General features: G+C 40.1%; 1 non-coding gene across 1 annotated transcript; it reads left to right on the top strand.

Moving 5' to 3' along the window:
• Positions 1–10,386: 10,386 nt before the first annotated feature.
• On the top strand, positions 10,387–10,502 carry LOC113626648 (U5 spliceosomal RNA). Its single transcript, XR_003435203.1, has one exon. It is a non-coding gene; the product is annotated as a U5 spliceosomal RNA (small nuclear RNA).
• The last annotated feature ends 1,408 nt before the right edge of the window (positions 10,503–11,910 follow it).

The raw sequence follows: 11,910 nt of genomic DNA on the forward strand, positions 1-11,910 counted from the left end.
AAGATCTCCAGGTGATTCCTGTGCAGCTTGAAGTTGGAGAATTGTCCAGACCAAGACATTCAGCTTTCCCTGGGTTTCATTTGGAAACAGATGGACTTGAGCCAGATGGTTTCTATGTCATCCTCCAGCCCTACCATTGCATGATGACCCTCAGAGTGAAGATGCAAAGGGGAAATACAATAGAAAGTTCTGGATAGGATGCCAGAAAAAAATTAAGATTAAAGAGATACACACACTTTTTTTTGAACTTTAGAATTTTATTTATTTTTTATACAGCAGGTTCTTATTAGTTATCCATTTTATACATATTAATGTATATATGTCAATCCACACACACTTTTATAGCAAACATTTGTCTAAGAAAAATCCATATCCCATGATATACACACTGTCATCTGAGACCACGAGGACATGGTCAGTCCCTTGCTGGAGATGGGTAACTGAGGAAATGAGGAAGGTTGTGGACAACCCGAAGTCCCAGGGCAAGTCCAGGGGAGAGGAAGGACTGGAATCCAGGTGTCTCCACTCCCAGCCCTGGACCACCCTGTCTTGTTGTCTCAGCTGCATCAGGAAAAATTAAGAAAACAAGAGCAGGACATAATAACAAAGACAGCAGGTGTTTATAGGGGGTGGTATATGGACATGTCTCCTCAACTCCATCCTGGAGCCACTTTAGTCCTTGGATTATTATTTCAACATTAGGGCCCCTCTATTCTGACAACCATCCTTCTTTCCCACATCTCCAGCCCTGTTCAATTTCTTTTTAGGGAGCCAATGTCAAAAGAATATACTCTTCTAGCTCCCAAGAGTCATATTTCAGGAATCCTGATGGGCACCCTTGCTTTCCAGATTCCAGACCTCAGTTTCCTGTCATTTATTCTTTGCTGGGCTCTCTAGATAAGTTATGTGTATTCCTTATTATAAGGTTCCCATGTCAGGAATTCAGACATTTATACACAGAGCTAAATACAAATATAGATTCATTTATTCTTTCTAATTCCACAAGAAATTTATAAACATTAATAACATTCAAACATTACATAAATATGCAACATAAAAAGTGAAATTTCCTCTTCTCACAGGCCCCCAGAAACAACCAGTGCCAACAGAGTGGCCTTCTCCATTGTTTTTAATTTTTCTTACGCATAACATTTTAAAAAGCAGGGTCATATCAGACAAACTATTTTATAACTTGCTTTCTTGACTTTACATCTCTTGTTCATCTTTCCAAGTCAATTTATAGTGGCCTTTCTTCTTCCTTCTAATATCTGCAAGGTACTCCAGCATTTTCCCAACCATGGATCTGTCAGTGGACACTCGGATTATTTCTAATTTTCCTCTGTTCCAAACTACACTGCACATTAGAATATCTAACACCAGGAGCTACACGTGAAACAGCAAGGTCTTTGGTTTATTTCACTTGCTGACTGTTGGTTTTTCTCTCACTGCATCTTTGGTCTCCAGTTGTGATAATGATGGTAGCAGAAGACTGGATTTATTGGAGGGTTCAAAGATTATAGAATTATGACTCCCACTGTCAGAATCCTGCATGGACTCTGAGTGGTGTCCCTCTTTCCTAAGGGAGCCCCTTGCCCATATATATGCATTCCACCCCCCACATCCTTGCCTCTTAAGCAACGGGGAGATGGTGCTTCATTCCATAGGGCTCAGGTGCTGTCACTGGGACAGTCAGCAATACAGACAAAGTCACCAGTCTTGAAGAGTCTTTAGTCTAGGAAGGATACTAGAGAAATAAACAGGAACAAAAATTTCAGATGGAGACATAGTATGAAGAAAATATTACCAGGAATTGAGATAGAGAATAACTGAATGGGAGAAGGGAAGGAAATTTTTCAAAACCTTTTTTGAACAGATAAGATAATCACATGGTTAAAAATTCTAATGTATTTTAGAGATTATTCCATTTTGGTATGTAGATTCTTTTTTATAACTGCATAGTATTTCACTATGTGGATGTACTATAATTACACAGCCAGTCCCTTACTGATATACATTTAGTTCATTTCCAAACTTTTACCAACCAATGTTGTAATGAAGTATCCTGGACATGTGTCGTTTTACACATATGAAAGTGCGTCTACAGAATAAGTTCCTAGCTGTCAATTCACTGGGTCAAAGGGGACTTATAATTTTGATAGATATTGCCAAGTTGTAGGGCAGGGCTCAGAAATTTTTTTCTATAGAAAAAGTAAAAGTAAATATTTTCAGCTGTACAGTTCAGACAGTCTCTGTTGCTACTACTCAAATCTGCCATTGGAGCACAAGAGCAACCATAGAACAACCAAAGAAATCAGCATGACTTAGTTCCAATAACATTTTATTTAAGGACATGGAACTTGAATTCTATATAATTTTTACATGACACACAATATTATTCTTTTGATGTTTTTTCAACTATTTAAAAATGTGAACGGTTTTTAGCTCATGGGCAGTACAAAAACAGGCATCAGGCTGGATTTCACTCACAGGCTGTGGTGTGCTGACCCCTACCATTTACATTATGTGCCACTATACTTGAAAGTCTGCATTCACCTACACCATTGGCAACACCAGGCATTACCAACTTTCAAGTCTTGCCAATTTGACAGGTGAAATTGTATCTTAGTTTAGTTTAGCTTTACTTTGCATTTCTCTTTTTATAAGCAAAGTAAATGATCTTTTCTTATCAATTTCCTTTTGTGTAAACCATCCTGTGTTCATGATTTAGTTGATAGTCATTTTCTTGTTGGTTTGTGTGCCTTCTTCATAGCATACAGAAACTAACACTTTGACAAAATTACAATATTTTTCCCAGTTTGTCATTTCTTTTTAACTTTGATGTTGGTGATTTTTACTGGCTACAAATACTTTATTTTTAATCAATCTTTGATTTTATGTCTTACAGGTTTTCTGTCATCATTAGACTTTCCCCCTTCTATAGTTATAATTTTTGCATTTTCTTATACTTTTATGGTTTCTTTTTTAACATCTAACTATTTTATTCATTTGGAACTTATCATACTGTAAGGTGTGATGTGCTATTTAGTTGTCCTAACCAAATTCATTGAATAATCTTTCTTCACTGACTTTAGATGCAACCTTCATCTTATTTTAAATTCTTATGTGTATTAGTGTCTATTTCTGGAGTTCCTATTCTGTTCCAATGATGTTTTCTTATTCATACGCATGTACCATACTGCCTTAATTAATGAGTTTTTATAAAATTTAATAGTCACCCCTCACTATTTTTATTTTCTAGAATGTCATTATTAATTATTTACCTTTCTAAATAAATTTTAGAATCAGCTGCCTAGTTTTAATAAATAATCTTCTTGTTATTGGGATTACATAAAATTTATAAATTAAAGAAGAACTGGCATCCTTATCTTATTTTCTTCTTATCTATGAGCATGACTTTCCATTTTTAAGTCATCTTTTACATCTTTCAGGTCATTCATGTGCACTCCCAAAATTGTTCATTTATGTCAAAATATTTAAAGAAACAAAAAACAAAAAAAACCCCTCTGACCTTACATGTAGTAAAAGTACCAGTTAGATTACAAAGGGGGAGTGAAAAGTATCCAGGGGAAAAAGCTAGCCTGAGATACCCAGACACGAACCCTTATCAGAGAGAGATGCTGTAATTAATTAATCTAACTCACACTGATGCAGGTTTCGGCAGGAATCGATTTCGGCAGAAATCGTCTTCCTGCTCTAAAATCTGTCTTGTAATAAAGAGAGATTCTTTTTCCTTTTCATGTACTGAAAAAGAATTGACATTGACAGCACTTGGAATAAAAGAATTTTCTAATGGTAAGAAGATGCATGCATGGATGGATGGATGGATGGACAGACAATACCAGTTTACTGAGGGAGCTTTAATCTCTCTGTAAGTCTTCTATCCCTCATATGAAATATAACTTTAGTTCAACTCAACAAATATTGACAGAAAGTTAAGACCATTAAAACGGCCTTTCAGGATTTCTTTCAATTCCAGGATTCCACAAAGGCATATGGAAAAACAAAATGTTTTTTGGTTTTCCTTCCTTATTTCTTTTCTTCTCTTTATTAACTGAACACAACCCAAAGCAAATTTTAAAAATTAAAATTTAGTAAGGAAGAATGTTGTTCTTAAATGCTTTCTCTACTGTGGTTTCTCTTTAACTGATCTCTCTCCCACTGGATCATAACACGACTGGCATAAAGTGTTGCTGCAGATGGAGAGAAAATAAATTACTGAGCTAAACCCCTGAATGTATTTATATTTCCCAAGTAGCTTGTGGAAATGCTACGTGTCATGGAGGGCAGGGGAAGGGATGTGTGTTGGGGGAAGGATGGATGGTGGGTGGATATTTTGTTTTCTGATTTTTAATGAGGCCATCTGAGTTTTCCCATGAAAACTAAAATATGGGTTCAGTTCACTGACACATATTCTCCACTAAAAACCCAGGGTCCAACCCAGAATCATTGTTCTGGATCCTTCAAATTTGAGCCATTATCATATTTATTAATCTCGCTCACATCTGTGTTGGAAACTCCTTGAACTAGAAGGAAACCAACCCAGGTAGAGTCTTACTATAACTAAAACTCTCCCTCACGCTTCCACATCCCAAACTGTACAGCTGTCCTTCCAAAGTTTGCTCTGCATCAGAGCAGACCATGGTAACACATGGGAAGCAATGGGAGAAGGTAAATAACCGCTAGTCAAGAACTTTGGTCCCCGGGTGACTTGACCTTCATTTGAGGATGTGAAGCACAGTGCAATGGACTGAACATCTGTGACGTCCCCAAATTCATATGTTGAAACCCTAATTCATATGTTGAACATCTGTGACCTCCCCAAATTCATATGTTGAAACCCTAAGCCCATATGTTGAAACCCTAAGCCCATATTTGGGGGTGGGGCCTTTGGGAGATAACTAGGTCATGAGGGTGGAACCCACAGGAATAGGGTTAGTGCCGATATAAAAGGGATGGCAGAGAACTCTCTCATCCTCTTCCCACCATGGGAGTACACAACAAGAAGTCAGCAGTCTGCAACCTGGAAGAGGGCTTTCAGAACCTGACCATGCTGGCACCCTGATCTCACACATCCATCCTCAGATTGTCTGTTGTTTGTAGGCCACCCAGTTTACAGTATTTTATTATAGCAGCCCAAGGCGCCTAAAATGCATGATCTCCAACTTCCAGGCTAAAAATACTGACATATTAGCACCAAAATTGCCTACTGCAAACACCTGCAACTTCTGCTTGTGGACTTTTTCTGGCACAAAAGTGTTAGGGATTTCTGTGTATTCATTTTGTATCCTTCAACTTTACCGAATTCTATCATATGATCCAGCAATCCCACTCCTGGGCATATATCCAGAGAAAAATATGGTTCGAAAGGATACATGCACCCCAGTGTTCACTGCAGCACTGTTTACAATAGCCAAGACATGGAAGCAACCATATACTCCAATATAAAATAATTTTTTTTTTAAAGTGTTCGGGAGTTAATGCCCTCAAAAGCAGCCCTTGACCAGTGACTGAAGGGGATTGGTGGATAAATACCCCAACTCCCTCACCCCTCAGGCAGGACCATCTGAGGCACATCCTATACTGAGTTCCATTGCTCCCCAGTGGAATCAAGCTCCAGCTGCCCACATTGGTAAATATCTTGATAACGCACCCCTTATGGCCTTCTTTTACCTCCCTGTCTCACTTTTCTACCCGCTTCTAGAGTTTCCTAGGATCACCTCCCAAATAAATGACTTGCCCTGGACTCCTTGTATCAGGGTCTGCCCCTGGGGAAACGCAAACTAAGACAGACCATGTCTCCCAGCACCATGCTATATACACAGATTATGCCTTTAAAAAATGACAGTAAGCAAATGGACAAAACAGAATGATCTAACATGGATTTGTAACAGAACTGAGAGGAAGATGAATGTGTGATTTTAGAACAGCCTGTCTCCTCTCTCTGGCTCTGTTTTCTTTCATCTTACTGCTCACTCATTTGCCCAAACCCTCCAATCTAGCAGTCTGCTCTGTTTGAGGTGTCATAGACATTCATGTGCATTCTCACCTCCGTGCTCTTCGTGCATGCCATTCTCCTAACCCAGAATGACCTCTCCACACCTCCTCAACTTGTTCCAACTGCCCCAGTCCTTCAAGACCTGTCTCAAGCTTTGCTGCTTCCACAACACCTCTTGTGTCACCGCGAAGAGAATTACAGCACTCACAGCCTGTAATTCGCAACTTGCTGCTTAATCATATGCTTTGGTGTTGTCTCTAACTATCACACACATGGCCATCTTGTCTCCCTAATTGAACTGCACTTTCCTTGGGAATAATAATCACATCTTGTACCTCTCTAGTCCTCCCAGGGCCTAAAATAGTGTGGCAGATACAATTAGTTGCCAATGTATGATTTATACATTTAAGCAATAAAACACAAACGTGTATGACCAATAGTAATGAATCATCTTTAATGGACTTCAGAAAGGCCTCTTTCGTCTCGTGCAAACTGCCTGGCAGATGAAGTTATCCGGAGCATCCTTCTTGGTGATCCTTTCCAGGGATTCAAAAAAAGACAACAGGCCACAGAACACCTTGGTTTATACCCACAACTTCCCCTCACTGGTTTAAAGACATCATAAAAGATAATGCGTCTTGCTCATAAATAAAAAGTACTTAAATGCAATTCTGGCAAAATGTGTTCCGGGGTAATTAAAGTTTTTTTTTTTTTTTCTTTGTGACTGTTGCTGTTATAAATAGAATCATAAAAAAAATCAAAAAGGGAAACCTTTTAAAGGCTTACTTCAGGACCTGATACCCTCCCCACTTTATTTTTCTTAGCCCTAATGCCAAAGGAAAACAAACACTTATCAGTGTGCTAATGGTGTTTATTCCCCCATCTGCTTTGGAAGGGCGGCAGTGTGCCAAGTCCTGAGACAGTCCACCGAAGCACCAAGGGAACAGAGGTCAACTCCATTGTCAACTGTACCCCACCACTTATACTTTGAAGTCCATGGAAACATTCAGGATCCTGAATTTCTTTTCCCCAGCTCTGTGCCTTTGTAATATCTAGACAGTTTTTCCCAGGCCTGGTGGAGATTAGGTCCCTTCCAATTTGCCTGTGAAATCATGACTACCTTTATGCCCCTCTAAAAACAGCCTCATTGAAGATAGTAAAGAAAAAGCAGAATGCCTCTTTGTTTCTGCTTTTTTCAGGATTCTGACTCCCAACTGCTCTGCTGGAGCTGCCCTCCAGGGATGCTTTCAGCCGTGAAGCTGGAGCCACACCTGTCCCCACACCTTTTTTACACCATCTCTCACTACGCCGTACCCAGCAGCTGCTCCGGAGCAGCAGAGAAGGACTGTACTTGTGCTTTTCATCTTCTGGCAAGTCATCCCTTACCCAAGCAAAATTCAACCGTTCTGTTCAGATAGGAGGTCCCTGAAAGATCCCAGGAGAAGAAATGAGCATTTCCTGCTATTTTTCTCTCTTCCAAGCAGCAAAGCATACAGAGGAAGTAGCTCTACTTTCTCCTCTCCTTTCTCCAAGTCTTGGCATTTTTGGCACCTACACTGGAACACATGCCCAAAGCAATCTCATCTGCAGCAAGATTATCTTTTGGTGGTGATATAATTCTTAATGCACCTCAATGTATTAGCTGCCTCAGTGCCTCCCATGATCCACTGCAATGAAACCTCCCTAATCTTGACAATGGATGTCTTTACAATCACTCCAACAAACAGTAATTAGGAAATGGAATCTATTATCCTTTTAAATTGAGTTCAACTCATCTGTAAGCGGCTCTCGGTGAGCAGGGCAGACTTGGTGCCAGCCTCTGCTTTTGCTAAAATCCCCTCAACACACAAGAGTAGTAAAAGGGTAAGATTGGGTAGGTTTTAGTTATAATCATCCCTCTCATTTGCAGAGAACTTTTTTTTTTTAGTAACCTTCATGTCCATTATTTTATTTGATTCTCAAAGGAGTAGGCAGGACGGCTTAGTAGTTAGGAATGCTGGCTGCAGATGCCTGAGTTTGAATCCTGGCTGGAAACTTACTGGCTTTGTGATACTGAGCAAATCACCATGCCTCTACTTTCTTATCTGCAAAATGGGGATGGTAAGCATACACACCTCATAGAGGTAAATATATCTATATATCTATAGATATAGATATATATAGAGAGAGTGACATGTGGAACTATGCCTGGCACATAGTGAATGCTAAATAAATTATTATTATTTTCTTATTTAAATATTACAGCTGATGTCATAAAGACTCGTCAGATTCCATGCCTGGCCTAAGCAATTCCTTAAGCGAGGAGGTCAGGTATTGTCTTAGTTTGGGTTCTCTCAGAAACAGACCATGAGAAACATATTTGCATGCAAATACATGGGAGGTGAAGAACCAGCAGAAGCAGGAAAGCGAAGGAAGCAATGAAGGGTGTGCTATGAGCAGGTTGCCACTGTGGTCAACCAGGCACAATCCCACCAGGGTCCCTGTGAGTGACTTTCTAGAACACACAACACACCTCAGAACTGTCCCTCTGAGGGAGGATGCAGCTGGGGAGTTCATCCGCTAACTCCATCCCTCATTGTCAAGGGCAATTCTGGGGCTATGAAGGGAAGCAGTGAAGACTTCCAGCCTGTTCCATGCCTAGGAGAAGCAGCCTTGCAGGACCAGATGCACTCAGGCTTAGAGTGCATATACTAGAGCCATCTGCAAGTGACCTCCTGGCTTGGGCAAAGGAATATGAGCCGGGCAGGGACATAGGTGACTACAGGGAAACAACGCAAGTCTTAGAGTACTTTGACTCTCTTGTGCATCCAGACAGAACCAAAGCCAAATGAACTCAGCCAAGAACATCTCCTGAATTATCTTCTGGAGAAGGATACGGTGTGATCTTTCCTGGTAACTCAACCCAAAGCTTATCAAACTCTACAACATCCTTACATAATATCAAAATTCCCTTTTGGTGAGTCTTTTCTTCTACATTTCTTTTCAACAGGGAGAGAGAGTAAGGTTGACAATATATTTTATTTGGTAAGACACAAAGAGAAGCCATGATATTGCTTCAGAGCCTGCTAGGTATGTGGAAAAGAAAATGTTCTCTGAGATGAAATGCTCTACTGTGAAAATGTGATAACCTATTTGAAAATGACTATCTTCAAATAGGTTGATTCCTCTGCACAGGAGTAGCGCCACAAATATGCTTTCTGAGTCACAGTTTCGGAAAAAGTAAAGTTTGCAGTAACTATTGTCAAGTTGACAAGTTTACGCTTGAAAGATATAATGCACACCTGAGCCCCCCAAGACAAGTCTCAAGTCAAGTTCTTTAACTTCATCAAATACCCTCCCTTTGCTCCCCTTCATCCCTCCAGGCAGGGCTTTCATTTCATCTTATTACCCTTCTTCCCGAAGGAAAGAAATCCAAAATCAATTTATAAAAGCAAAAACTTTCATCCACCATCCATTTCTAAATAAAGAAAGAATACTGAAGCAAAACAAACTTATCACAATCACTCTCTTGGATTTCTAAAGCCAAACCCTCTAAATGTGGAAAAGATACAGTCAGTGACGAGGACATGGTAGATTCTGGCTTTTATTTAGAGGTCGGTTAAGCCCATTTCCAAATAGGCATCTTGGTGTCTTTATATGCAGAGGGCTTGTTTTCTCTATATTTGGGCAAAGCCCTTTGGAGTAACTGAAAACCACCACCTCTGAGGATGAACTGTGATGTAGACCAGAGAAATCTTAGTTGAGGTAACTGAGGCCAGAGATCCACAATGAAACTGTACTGTACTGCTTCATTTTTCAAACTTACACATTTTCCTAAACCCTTTTCGGTGGGTGATTTATGTTCAGTTGATTTTGCTACAGGCCTGGAATGTTTACACAAAGGCTTAATAGACATTTACTTTGGAAGTTACATTGTGAGATAGAATCAAGAAATTGGCCCATTGCCGGAGTCAGAATGGGAGGCCACCTGGAAGTTAATGATCACTTTGTAAAGACCAGAGGCATGTAACAGAAGGTTCCAGAAGAGTGAAGACTTCATGTAATAACCACATTGCACTCAGACATACACCACTGGAATGACTGAGGAGAAACCCAAGTTCCATAGAGGCATCCACAGATAGAAATATCCAGGATTACAATCATTGGACACCTTAATACTTTAATATCATATTTTGTAATGCATCTTACAGTTTATATATGCTTTTATGTAACATCTAAATTAATGCTCTCCAAAAGATACCGTAACCCCAAATGCCAAATAGTCTGCCTTAAGTATTTGATTCATGCAGAATTTACCTTTGAGGCACATAAAAAAGAATTATGGCCCTCACTTTACAGATGTGGAAACTGAGATTCAGAAAGCCACTTGCATACTCTGGTTTCTCTTCAGATCGTATAACTCTTTCGCCTTTTACTAAAGATTTCCGTGGAGAGAAACAATTCTGAGTCTTTACCCAATCTTTTGAGGCCTTGCTCTTGCAAGGCTTACAAATGTGTACGAAAAGCAGACAGTCGTTTACCTCATTAAGGCGTCTTGCTGTTGCTAATTTCCTCCACTCACTTGAAGTGCTTTTCTTCAGAATACCTAATCTTTCATACGTGCCTTCTCACTTTATGATCTTTGTTCTTTTCCCCTGGTGTTTTTTCCTCTTGTCCCACCTTGGCATCCTGGAATTCCCTGGCTGTCCAGTGGTTAGGACTCGGTGCTTTCACTGCCGTGGCCTGGGTTCAATCCCTGGTTGGGAACTAAAATCCTACAAGTCATGCAGCGCAGCCAAAAAAAAAAAAAAAAAAGAAAGCCACTTTCTCTAGATTACAAGATGTCTAACTGGTAAAAATCACAGTCCCTTAGTAACATCACCGTGTTTCCATAGCTCTTTTGATTAAGCTATTAGTTTTTTCTATGATTCAACCAAGCCCACATACAGCATTCACATTACTGGGCTGAGCATACAGAGGATAAAAGTAATATGTATGAAGTTGAAGGACAGGAAGAACTACTGCATAGGGTTAGAAGTCAGAACAGCAGCTCCCTCTGGTTTAAGAGGGGTAGGTATTGATAGGAACGGGTGAACTTTATGGAGGAATAGAAATGTTCTCTATCTTGATCCAGGTGGTGGTTAGACAGGTATATAGAGACATAGAGATTCAACAACTATAGCCTTCAAATTTTGTATTTTACTGTACCCAAACTAGGCCTCAATCATACCCCCTCAAAATAAGGGGTAGAGAATGAGGGCTTGATAATGGTGTCGTATGTTCTAGAATAGAAGGACAAGAACAGAATAAATAGTCCTTACCCTGGAAGAGCTTATTTATCAGACCAAAAATAGAAAATGCAGAGATTTCCTCTTCAGAACAACAGAATGTCGAGGACTACACGGGTATAGCTTTCTACACTCGCTTATGCTGATACTCGTATGTTTCTACACTCTTTTCTATAGAGCCTCCTCTTGCTCTGCCTCCTACCAGGCCCACTTCAGTCAACAGGCACCACCTCTGCTTGGCAACTACACTCCACGTACCTTAGAGGAAAGAGAAGAAAATGCTGAACTAGTTGCCTTGGTAACCAAAGCTTTTATATAGCTGGCTTTTTGGCTCTGTCCTCCTACTTGTCCCACTCTCTTAGTTTCCACCACTCCCCCAGATGCTGTTCTCCCGAACCTTCCAGCACCTTTCTGTTATGCCATCCAGAGGTTGGGCTGCCCCTCTCCACCAAGTCTCCTTCTTCTCTTCAACTTCTGACCTACTTATTCTGAACCTGCATAGTTGTTTGCACCTAATTTTTAGCAGGCTTTAGGGTTTCTAACCCATGGTCTTGTATGAATCTCAAGTCCCACCTCATTGTCACTCTGATGGGACATCCTGATACAATTCCCAGTGCAGCTACAAAA

Source organism: Aethalodelphis obliquidens, unplaced genomic scaffold, assembly GCF_003676395.1.
Source record: "Aethalodelphis obliquidens isolate GAN/ISIS:26980383/991018 unplaced genomic scaffold, ASM367639v1 scaffold18, whole genome shotgun sequence".
Lineage (NCBI taxonomy): Eukaryota > Metazoa > Chordata > Mammalia > Artiodactyla > Delphinidae > Aethalodelphis > Aethalodelphis obliquidens.